The sequence below is a fragment of the Equus przewalskii genome, chromosome 5 (genome assembly GCF_037783145.1).
Source record: "Equus przewalskii isolate Varuska chromosome 5, EquPr2, whole genome shotgun sequence".
Classification (NCBI taxonomy): Eukaryota; Metazoa; Chordata; class Mammalia; order Perissodactyla; family Equidae; genus Equus; species Equus przewalskii.
The window spans coordinates 14,190,118-14,201,556 of record NC_091835.1 but is presented as its reverse complement, the minus strand read 5'-3'; positions in this window follow the sequence as shown (position 1 = coordinate 14,201,556).

Genomic DNA, 11,439 nt, shown 5'->3' with positions numbered 1-11,439 from the left:
TGTTTTCCTTGCCCAAACCCAGGAAAGGGTAAGTTTCAGATGAGCCAAATACAGTGGCCATTCTCAGCATTTCTGGAGTTCACCTGGTAGAAGGACTGAATGACCTACCACCAAGTTACAAACCAGATGATATTTTCCACCTAAGGTTGCCGAAGCTTTTCTTTTTTCTTTATTTTTCACTCTAAAGTTTTGGCTCAGTTTAGAACCCAGAGGGTCAAAGCAAGGCTGATTTCTCAGGATTCCCAGCTGGGAGTGGAAATAATGATGGTGTGAGTGCCAGATAGCTCATGGAGTAGTCAGCTCTCATGAGCTCCACAGCCAAATTTATCAGATGAGAAAGGAGACAGAGACGGAGAATCAGACAGAATAATAAAAATAAAAGTCTTGTTTAGCTTGCTCTGAAAAATCATTTTTTTAAATATTAATCTGAGGTTCAAACTGGGTAGTAATCTTATCACATAGCAAACAGGTATTTTTGGAGTTTTTGAGTAGGGAATTCAAATGCAAAAAAATATTAAGATGAGAAATTCAAAGATTTTGAAAAACCAGGAAAAGTTTGTTTTTTTCCCTTCCAGCAGACATAACTGTTATTTTGGTTTCCTGTACGTAATAAGGCTTGGAATATAACACATTATATTCCAAATTGAACTACATGAATTTCAAATTGTTTATTTTCTTAGGTATCATTACCCTTTTATTGTACCCCTGAAACAGAAACACAAATTAAATTTGTGGGTTTCCCATAACTGTAAAAACTGTATATTTCTACAAAGGTTCAACTCACCAAAGGGGTACAAAATATCTACCCTTTTGGAAGATTAGCATCTATTAATCTAGCATGTTTTAGCAGATACACAGATATACAGCTGTGAGCTATGCTTACCAGGTTTGTTATGCAACAAAGAAACATCTTTTGCAAGAAAGAAACCTCTTTTGAAGCCATTTTTGCTTTTTTCTAGTGAACAACTTTTCCTTCAAGCTTATTTTTGGAGTTTGCAACTTCAAGTAATGGAAATGAAGCTGTCTGCTATCTTATAATGTAACAAATCCATAGGGAAAAATAGAGTGAAATCAGAACCACAGAAACCAGCTTCCTCCACTTTATCACCCTCCAAAGGAGACAGATTATATATAATGCATGTAATGGAGTCTTGTGGGCCAGCGACAAATACAAGTGCTCTATCTTCCATCTCCACTGAAGTTACATTAGAAATACCACAAAATGAGAAAACCTAAAATGCCTAAAACAGAAACCATGAAAAAGTAGGAATCTTCGAAGATAGAGCTCTCTAGCAATGTATTAATAAAATGTTCATTGAAAGAGATTATAGAAAAGTCCCTCAAAAGTTACTGACCACCTAATTGATCGTCCAAACTGAGATACATTGGAGAATGAGAGTTGGCGCCATTAATAATTAAGTTATACTTCTGGACCAACCAAGATATGTGGCTGCCCTAATATGAGTCTCTCTTTCTTATCCCATCGTTCAACCCTACAGATACCCCTCCATTATCCCAATACCATCCATATTTTAAGACACTATTTCATTCTCACTGTCTCAATAATACTTTCATGACCTCTTCAGCCCTCTTTGATTTCTCTATCCCTACACTTACGCACAATTATCATTCACTAACATTTCTCGTGTGTTAGTTCTGTTTCTATAATTCCGTGGTAAGTTCTTGAAACCAAGGACCTAGCTCTATTTTTTAAATCTCCCCAAAGCCCAAAACCCTCCCCTAGAAATAGCTGCTTACCAAATAGCCCTGTAACATGGAATTCTCTGTATGTTTCCAATACTTTCAAAGCCAGCCTCAGGTCTTTTTTCTAATCAGGAAGTCTTCCCAAATCAAAGGAGAGGTAGTGAGTCCGCCTTCTCTGATTGACTGTGGATATGATTGACTAAAATACTCAGGCTTATAACAATGCTTTATTTTGTCAATACAGATCACTCTATGTAATGTACCATCTTTCCAGCTAGATCACAAGGTTATTGAGGGTAGGCATCATATTCCTCTTCGCGTCTCCAGCGTCCAGCACTATACTCACATCCAGCAGTACTAGTAAAACATCTAGTATTAGACCCCTCATAAGCATCACAGTGACTTACCACTTCCAACCTCCACCAAGATCACAGTGCAGCAGTATCTGGCAAGGCCAGATAAAGTACAAATGGCCCAGGTATCATAGAAACAACCTCATCTTGAGATGTATATCTAGCTCCTGCAATAAAGAGAAAAGGCTCTGATCTGAAGCATGCTGGGATGAGCACAAATTAGGGATGAAAAGGACAAGAGAAAGCTGGAAGGATAGTTCTTCCTTTTTAATTCCTGATCTTGCTTCAGCACAGTTTTCTAGTCTGATCCTGAAGAAGGGATCTAGGTGGTCCAGAGAAAGTTCAAGCATGGCTCAGGCAAGAACAGTACAAGGTGGTCCTAGAGGGTCATCAAGGAGAAAGGCAATTGCGTGAGAGAACGTACTCCATACAAGTTGCTGGTTCTGGTTTACCAAGGAAAGAGATGGGAAGGAGCTAGGCTTGGAATCAGGGAAGCAATCAAGCAAAGTTACATTTCAGAGTGGGCAAAGGAATAGGTGTTCTGCACAGTGTGGGGACGAAGGAACAAGGCAAGATCCCAGCCCTCTGAGATAACACTGTAGGGGAGAGAGGAGAGAATAAGGAAAGCTGCCACCAACATCAAGGAACAGACTCATTCATCATACATCAGATAATGAGGAGCATTTACAACATTATATGAGTCCAGGCCTTCATGCAGCTAGAGATGTTGGAGCTCTTCTAAGCCTGTAATGATCGATGTATAATTTGAGATAGGCCTGGACACAGAGATGGAACCTGTCAATATGTCCAGCTAAGAGATACTAAGAGACAAAATGAAACAGGAATGGAGAAGGCCACTGACAGAAGATGAGCACAGAGTAGACTTTCACTATATGCATTCTTTAGGATGCGAGTACAGGAAAGGATGAAATGGTAAGATAAATTCAAGAAAAGCTGGATCAAACAAAGTTAGCAAATTTCTTTGCAAAATATTCATATGCACATTGTATATCTCTGTGCACGTTAACATGACTCTCTTACACAGAGAAATGCTCAAACTTTTTTTCCCCTAGAGCCTTTGTAGAAGTGCTTCCTTGGGTACAATGGAGCTTTGGCAATGATAGAAGATGGAGTGATGACACATATGTAGCAGGTTCTTGGTTCCCATTGGCCCAGTGCTCTCCACCTCAGTACACTGCCTCCACAGCTTACCTGGAGAAATCTTTGGCAATACATATGTAAACACTGATGGTTAGTTTACCTTAGACTCAACTTATTGTACAGATAAGTTTTGGCTTGGAAAAGAATAAAACGTGAAAACATCTTCCAGGAATTATACAATTAGTGAATTAATTTTCCCAGTCAGTAGCTTTGCTCATAGTTCTTCCTTTGTGTCTTTACAACTTTAGGGAACAGAATCTAGGATTGAAGCTCTAGAAAAGAGGAGAAGAAAGATAAAGAACGCCAAACCATGACATGGTTTTGGCATGGTGTAGTTTTGGTGTAGTTTAATACACCAAAATTCTTCTGCTGGTTAGTTACACTATAGGAGGGCTGGTTCACTTGGGTTCCTTCCAAAGATGTTCTGTGGTTACTTAACAACGTTCTTCCATAAGTTGGATGAGACGCTTTGTAACACATGCACAAAAAGGCAGTGGACAAGCTGTACAGATCTGACTTTGTACCCAGCTCTATCATTTATTACTTTGGAACCTTGTGCAGATGCATTGGGCTATCCTAATGCCACCTTCCCCCAATGACTGAGGCACTCATTATCCCAGTGCCTGGAAGTGTGGGATCCTGCAGACTGTCAGATGAAGGACCCCTAAAACGATGCTCCACTAGAAGGAGCTGCCTTGCCCTGTGTTATACCCTGTTACTGGGTTCACATCCCCTGACTGGGCAAAGTGCAGGTACAAAGACTTAAACCCCTGTCTCAAGTGGGGACAATTGCAAAGGGCCACCCCAGCTCAGAGCTCCCCATGCATCAGCTGAGGCCTATGGTAGAGTAGCATTTGCATCACAGGTTAATGTCGCCCTCTGCTCATCCCTGCCCTCCTCACTCCTCCATAGTTATTATTATTGAAAAAATTCTGCAATATTCTTTCTGCACATGAACCTCTGTCTCAGAGCCGTTTCCAAGAGAACTGGTCTAAAACAGCTGGTTCATTGACTTATCCAGGCCCCCCTCACTGGTAATATAAAAGGAATGTTAATAGCTCAATTGCGTTGAGTGATTACTATGTGCTGGGTTCTGTTCTAAGCACTTTTCAGGGATTAATATTTTAATCCCTAACAACTTTGTGATGCAGGCACTGTTCTCTCCCCCTTCATACAGATGAGGAAACTGAGGTATAGAAATCATCTAATTTGGAAAAGGTCACAAACCTAGTAAGCGGGGGTTCTGGGATCAGTCATCATGTCTCTGAAAACTGTACTCTTAACTCTTACGCTTTATTATGTTCCCCCACAGAACAATAGCTAAAATTAAATGAGAATATACATCATATGTCTATCGTAGTGCTTGGAAATAGTAGTTAAGCAATAAATGTTTATTTTCTTTAATCTGTGTGTACATCTAAGTGTGGCAGAGTCTGTGAGGATGACAGAGACTATGGGATGACATCATGTGCATGGGAAGTCTGATTGCTGACTACTAAGTGACCAGCCCTGATTTTTCTGAGGATGGCACATGGCCTAGAGGGAGGAACTGATGCTCTTGAGTTAGATTGCCTGTATCTGGAGCCTGGGTCCTCTGCCTGCTACTTCAGTCTTCTGAGCTTCAGGTTTTTCATCTATTAAAAACAAAGCAATAATAACTATCTTATAAGGTTGCTGTGACAATCAAATTAGTTAACATATTTAGCACATTTCCTGACACAGTAAAGATTGAATAATTGTTAGTTATTATTTTAATTATCGTTACTTATTATTGTAGGGATGTGAGGTATTTATATTTTTAGTTAGGATTAGATTTGTGTTCATACAACATTTTAAAAATGAAAAGACTAACTTAAATAAGAGGAATTTTATTTCTCTTTCTTGTAAAAGAAGTCCAGAGTTGGATAACACAGTGCTAGGATAGCCTGTGTACCTTCCAACATGAAGGACAATTGACTTGTTTTTGCCTCATGATTCAAGATGGAGCTCTAGCTATCACATTTGCATTCCAAGCCATAAGATGGAAGAAAGAACAAAGGGGATTGTTCCTCCCTCTGGAAAGCATTCCACCAAAAATATTACTCCTATATATTATGTCGTAAATTGGCCACATGACACATCTAGCATATATGGGAAGTTGGATGTGTGGACTTTCATTTCAGGAATCGACGTGTCAGTGAAAATTAGGATTCTGCTATGGAGGGGGAAAAAAGGCCTAAATGCTAGAAGGCATCGAGCAGTCTCCACCGCAAGGGATGAGCCCTTCAGACATTCATTTAATAATAAGTTATAATACTTTTTCGGTTGCATTTGTGGAAAAAGGCAAATTGTTATTTTAGGTGTTGCAAATATCCAATGTCAGTTAATTTAAAGGCTGAGGGTTTTAATTGTAAACCTAAATATTTTAAATCATTTTTATAAGTACTTATGTTGCTGACAATCCTGATTTGTACAGCAAAGCTTGCTGTAAGAAATACATCATAAAATTATAAAGTAGAAAACAACAGCCCATGCTAATTCGTGCAGGTATTTCATAAATAAAATATGAAGTAGGAAATAAATATTGATTAAGGAAATTCAAAGATTTTGGTATTTAAGTTTGTTATATAAATGTATTGTCACGAAGTTCATTGGAAGCTGGTAATATGGAAAATTGATAACTAGGGCCTTTGAATGTTCAAGACTAGCCCTTATGGCATCCAGTATTAAGTGATCAAGGGATGAGAGACAGCCAGCAACGTTCTCATTATGTAAAATAAATATGAAATAATGACCTTGAAATCATCTAGGAAATTTACAATTAAAAACAAAAATCCCTACTCCACTTACGCAAATTTCTCTCTCTCTCCTAAATACACATAACATTTCGAAACACAAAGATTTTAACCAATAGAAAAACAATGTGCAAAGGCATTCAAATCAAACTCCAGATTTATAATAAGAAAGAAATCACCACATGAAAAGGAACATCTCACTGAAATGGGAGGAATTGAACACTTTTTCCCATTCTAAGAATCTGTTAAAGAGAAGCCACCCACAGTTTTCCATAGTTTTTTTAACCTGACTTCACCATGAAGACAGCCAGTCAAAATATAAAATTACGGGAACATGATTTTCAGCTACACCACAAACCTGGAGAAATAAATGTTATTTTAAATGCATTATCTCTTTATAGATGAAGATTACCTTAGAGGACCCAATGATGCAGCCTATTGTTGAAGAGGATCTACCATCAACAGGGAGGCCATTTACCAACTACATAGCAAAGTATCCAAATGAGCTTCAGTTCACGCCACTGGAATCCAAAGAAAACAATTTGAGCAAAGAAATCAGCCTGAACCACAGTTGCAGACTTTCCAAATTAAAAAATAAAAATTGCGCAGAACAAACATGAGCATCTGATGTTCTAAAGAGCTGTAGGCCTTGACTCTACAGTAAAACGAAAGCAACACACAGCTGATCAGCTCAACTTTGGATTAAGAAGCCCAAACAATTGGATGTGGTCTAGTTTCTCTGATTTCCTTGTGTGTTTTTGTGGTTGAATTGGAAAGAGTGGTTAGACTGTGACCCTACCTTGATTCACACAGTAATCAGCTAAGAAAAGGTGATTTATTTCTCTAACATGGTAATGTATGTACAACTTTTATTCCTTTTAGCTATGGTTAAAACTTAGTGGATAAGAAAAGCAGGATAATGTTCTAGTTAATATACTAATTGTTAATATACTAAAAATAATTGTTAATATACTAAAGGTTATAGAAAATCCCAAACCAAAAAGATATAGATATTCTCTTTTTTCTTCTCCCTCCTTCTCTCTCTCTCTGCCATACACACGCATACAGACACACACCCCCCACGGTCTGAGATAAAAATGAACGTAGAATAAAGACCACAGGTTTTGGAATATGTGGAATATAAAAAGAAAGTCCCAGGTTGAAATTCAGGCAATCACTAAATTAGCCTAAATTCCTTGACTGTTAGCTTTGTGATAGAAGACCTGAGTGTAGCCATATTAAAATAAAGCCCAAGCAGCCATTTCAGAGGAATTGCCTTGCACATCTTGTTCTCTTTAGTTTCCAAACTGAACCAAACCATCAACCATCTAAGAATTCAGTAAGGATCAGAATGTCCTGTCTGTAAGGACTGATGAATTTGGACTTTGCTGATGACCAGATCAATAACCAATCAATGAAATACAAGTCTAGCCTTTTGCCTGATGATCAAACCTCAAGACAATCTATGAAGTACAAACCCAGCCTTACCTCATCTAGCACCAATGAACTCTTCTTTAATACAACTCACCTCATCCTCTCTTTTTCCCACAAAAACCCTAAGCCCCTCTCCTGTAATTGGGACACTCTTTGGGTTTCTACCGAAATATGTGCTCCCAAAATTGCAATTCTTTGATCCCACCTAAAGGCTTTGCCTCTTAAACTGGTTTCTGTTTTTGTAGTTTGACAATTTCTTCAATTGATAAATGAGGATAATAACATCCATTTCAGAGTGATGTTGGAAAATAAACACAAGCTTTACAGTTGGAAAGGTTCTATTGAACCCTGGAGCTAGCCTGTCTGAGCCTCATCCTCTCCTCTGCTTCCTAGGGTGGGCATGAGATAACACTAAAGCATCTAGCACAAAATCTGGCACACTGAGGACTACCCCTGATTTCCACTTTGGTCTATTGCTGCAGTATTGATATTTCTAATCCAAATCAATGCTCCCAGTCTTTATGAAAGGATAGTCTTGTTTAAGCCTAGCAGTATCAGACTTGGATGCTGAACACACCACGATACTCATGATATTTTCTCAATCTCCTTAGTTACAGAGCTTTCCATCCATGTGCCTCTACCAAAATTCCTGATCCCCATTCCTGGTTTGCTTTCTCCTAGCCTCAGATTTCAGGTTGAATGTCCACACATTGCTTTGAGGGTGATGAACCCACATTCCTGTATAAGAAGATGCTCAGGAACAACAATCTCATTCAAAGAGATGATTTGTATTGAAGGCATATTTGTCTTAGTTGTGCAAGATAGGTCTTCCTTGTTCTGCACTGCCTGTACCCTTCGTTTAGCATTTCTGGTCCTTTTTTACTAAATGCTGGGAGCTAGACTCATCCCTAAGTCTGGGGACAACTCAAAATGCCCACCCTCTTCCCCATTCCTAAATGCCTATAGAGCACGGAGTAACCTCCACCCTAAGTTAAGAAACACTGATTGATTGTGGTTCAAATTCTTAGCCCTTGAGGGATGGTGTTATTTTGGAATCTACTTTAAGAAGAGCAACCCTGGGGCCCATGATCAGTAGAAGCTGAAGCTTGTCAAATATTTTTAAGCATTCCCTTCTCCAATTAGTCCTCAATACTGCCTCCTGGATTTACAAAGTATTTCATAAGTACTGTCAGAAAGAACACGTGTAAATAATGTGGATATTTTTTCTGCTATTTATGTATCCTGTGTCTTATTCAAGAAATCTTTCTCTCCACTGTATTAAAAGGTAAACTGAGCTACATTAACATTTTCAAGAGTTTTAGTATACATCAATTTGAATAGGACAGTGCCAAACCAAAGGTGGTTAGGAGTGCTCCACCAACAGGAGTTACGGAAGAGGTTTTCATAGAGAAGACTTGTAAGCAAAGTAAGGAAATTATTTGATTGGCTCTAGCTTAAGAAGTTGCTTTATTTGGGAAAGTCTAGTTGGCTATTTGTGATTGGTTGTACGCATTTCTTTTTTCTCAGATTTGAGGGCATTGACTCCGGTTTAGGCTTTGGTTTGCCTGTGTAGGCTAGCAGGGTACTGAGCGTCACCTCAGTCTAATGACCTCCTTGTTTGATTACTTTAACAGCTGTTATCTTAAAAATATATTCCGTATTTTCTTCTATCATTTAAAAATTCTGCTTCTCATATTTAGGCCATGAATCCATCTTGAATTTACGAGTTGGTCTGAGGTGGGAATCACATTTTATTTCCAATGGAAATACAGAGTTGATAGGTGCTATAGATTGAATGTTTGTGTCCACTCAGAATTCGTGTGTTAAAACCTAATCCCTGAGGTGAGGATATTTGGTGATGTAATCAAGAAAATGTCTACAAGATCCTTTAAATTTCCTAACATACAATCTTCCACCTTACCTTCAGAATTCCGTGGGCTTCTAGTATAACGTCTTCCCCTTGATTCCCTAGAGGTTTACGATCTGTCCAAAATTTCCTCATCCTAAGTCCCAAAAGGGAATTTTGCTTTTTAACTATCTGAACTATACTAAAAATTAATTCAAGGAATTGACCACCCTTCCCGCAAGAATTGAGTAATAACACTCTTGTATCCATTAAGGCTCCCTGAGAGGGAGAGTGCCCCCAAAGCACCAAAGGGCAATTATTGTAAATCTGCCTAGACAGAGGTTTCAGCCTAGACAAAATTTAATTCTCAGAGGAAAAAAAGAGGCTTACTGAGCAGAATAGACTTTCTGACAGTTCCAGCCCAGTGTAGAACACCCACATTATAGTACCCTTCACTGATAACTGAGCACAGTGTTTGAAACCAAGATTCTCCTTGAAAATGTTTTGCCTGTGGTTCTCATATGGCAGTGCTTAACACACTGTAGATACTAGAAAACTATTTATTATCTGGATGCAAATATCAACAGTTGAGTGAATTAAAAATCATCAAGTTCAATGGTTAGTAACCAGATTTAAAGATGAAGACACAGAGGTTCAGATAAGTTGGTGGTTGAACTGAGACTTCTGTATCAGACTTGCCTTTACCTCAATCTGTTCCAAATAAAGGGCGAATATTTAGGTGGTGAAGCAGCATTGAATTCTTCATGTCTAGAACTTAGCTCATTCCATCTCAAACTTTAGCAGGCAAGAGAATAACCTGACAAGTTGCTTAAAGCTCAGATTCACTATTTTCATGCCCAGAGGTCCTGATACAATGAGTCTTGTAAGTAGTCCAGGAATCAGTTTTTATTTAACAAGTCAAGCGACTCTGATGTACATGGTCTTGGACCATACTCTGAGTGAGTTTATCAGAGATACAGTCACTTGATACAAGTCACAGAGATACAAACAAGTCACTGTACTGTATCCACAATGAAAAGTTTCATCTACACACTATTAGCGAAACCCTCGTGTGGCTATCTTCATTCTTGGGGCAGGTGCACTTGCCATTAGTCATTGAATACAGAATCCTCTTGCTAAACTAGTTGACTCCTTAAACAATTTAAGCATTTCATCCAGGTATCAATGATAGTTTTGTACTAACTAGTGGTTCTAAAGTCTTTTCTGTCTCCCAAGTACCTGAAGGATGTAATACTCTCACATCACTTTCACTGACTCCTTTCTGCAGTAAATATTGAAGAAAGCTTGTAAAGCCTAGGATAATCTTAGGAGGATGAGGAAGAGGAGTAAATGTCACTCAAAAGAATCTCACAGTTGATTCTAACACCCAGTAATATTTTACTTGGGTTATTGTTCTGAACAAAAGTTAGCACATGCTCTTAACATTTAAAGGAATTCCCTTCTTTTTAAGCTTGTCTAATCTCTCTTCAATACCCTGTGTAAATTATGCCTCCTCCGTGAAGTTATTTCTGATTCTTACCTCTGAAATTATTCTATCCATTCATGCTCTGCAGCACGTTCATTAAAACTCTGTATAACATAAGCTATATTGGAATTTTTTGTTTACATGTTGCTTTAGACTTAATGTATGTGTCCCCCCCAAATTCATAAGTTGAAACCTAATCTCCAATGTTATGGCATTTGGAGGTGGTACCTTTAGGGGTGAAATAGGTCATGAGGCCTCTGACTTTATAAAAGAGACCCCAGAGAACTCCCTCGCCCCTTCCTCCATGTAAGAATATAGTGAGAAGAAGTTGTCTACCAAGAGGAAGTGGGACCTCACCACACACTGAATCTACCAGCTTCTTAATCTTAAATTTCCCAGCCTCAAGAATTGTGAGAAATGCATTCTGTTGTTTATAAGCCCCTAGTCTGGTTTCTGTTATAGCCCAAACTAAGACACATGCACACTTCCTCCCAGGCTCTAACAGAAGCCTTGTCTTACTCATCTTTATATCATGAGCTTTTAGCAAATTGTTTGGCTAGAATAGGTTGTTAATAAATATTTATGGAAGAAAAAAAAAGCAGGCAAGCACAGACAAATGTCCTGGTACTGATGTTAAGAAATCTCTGCATGTGTCTTTTGATCAGTAGACATAGACAAGGG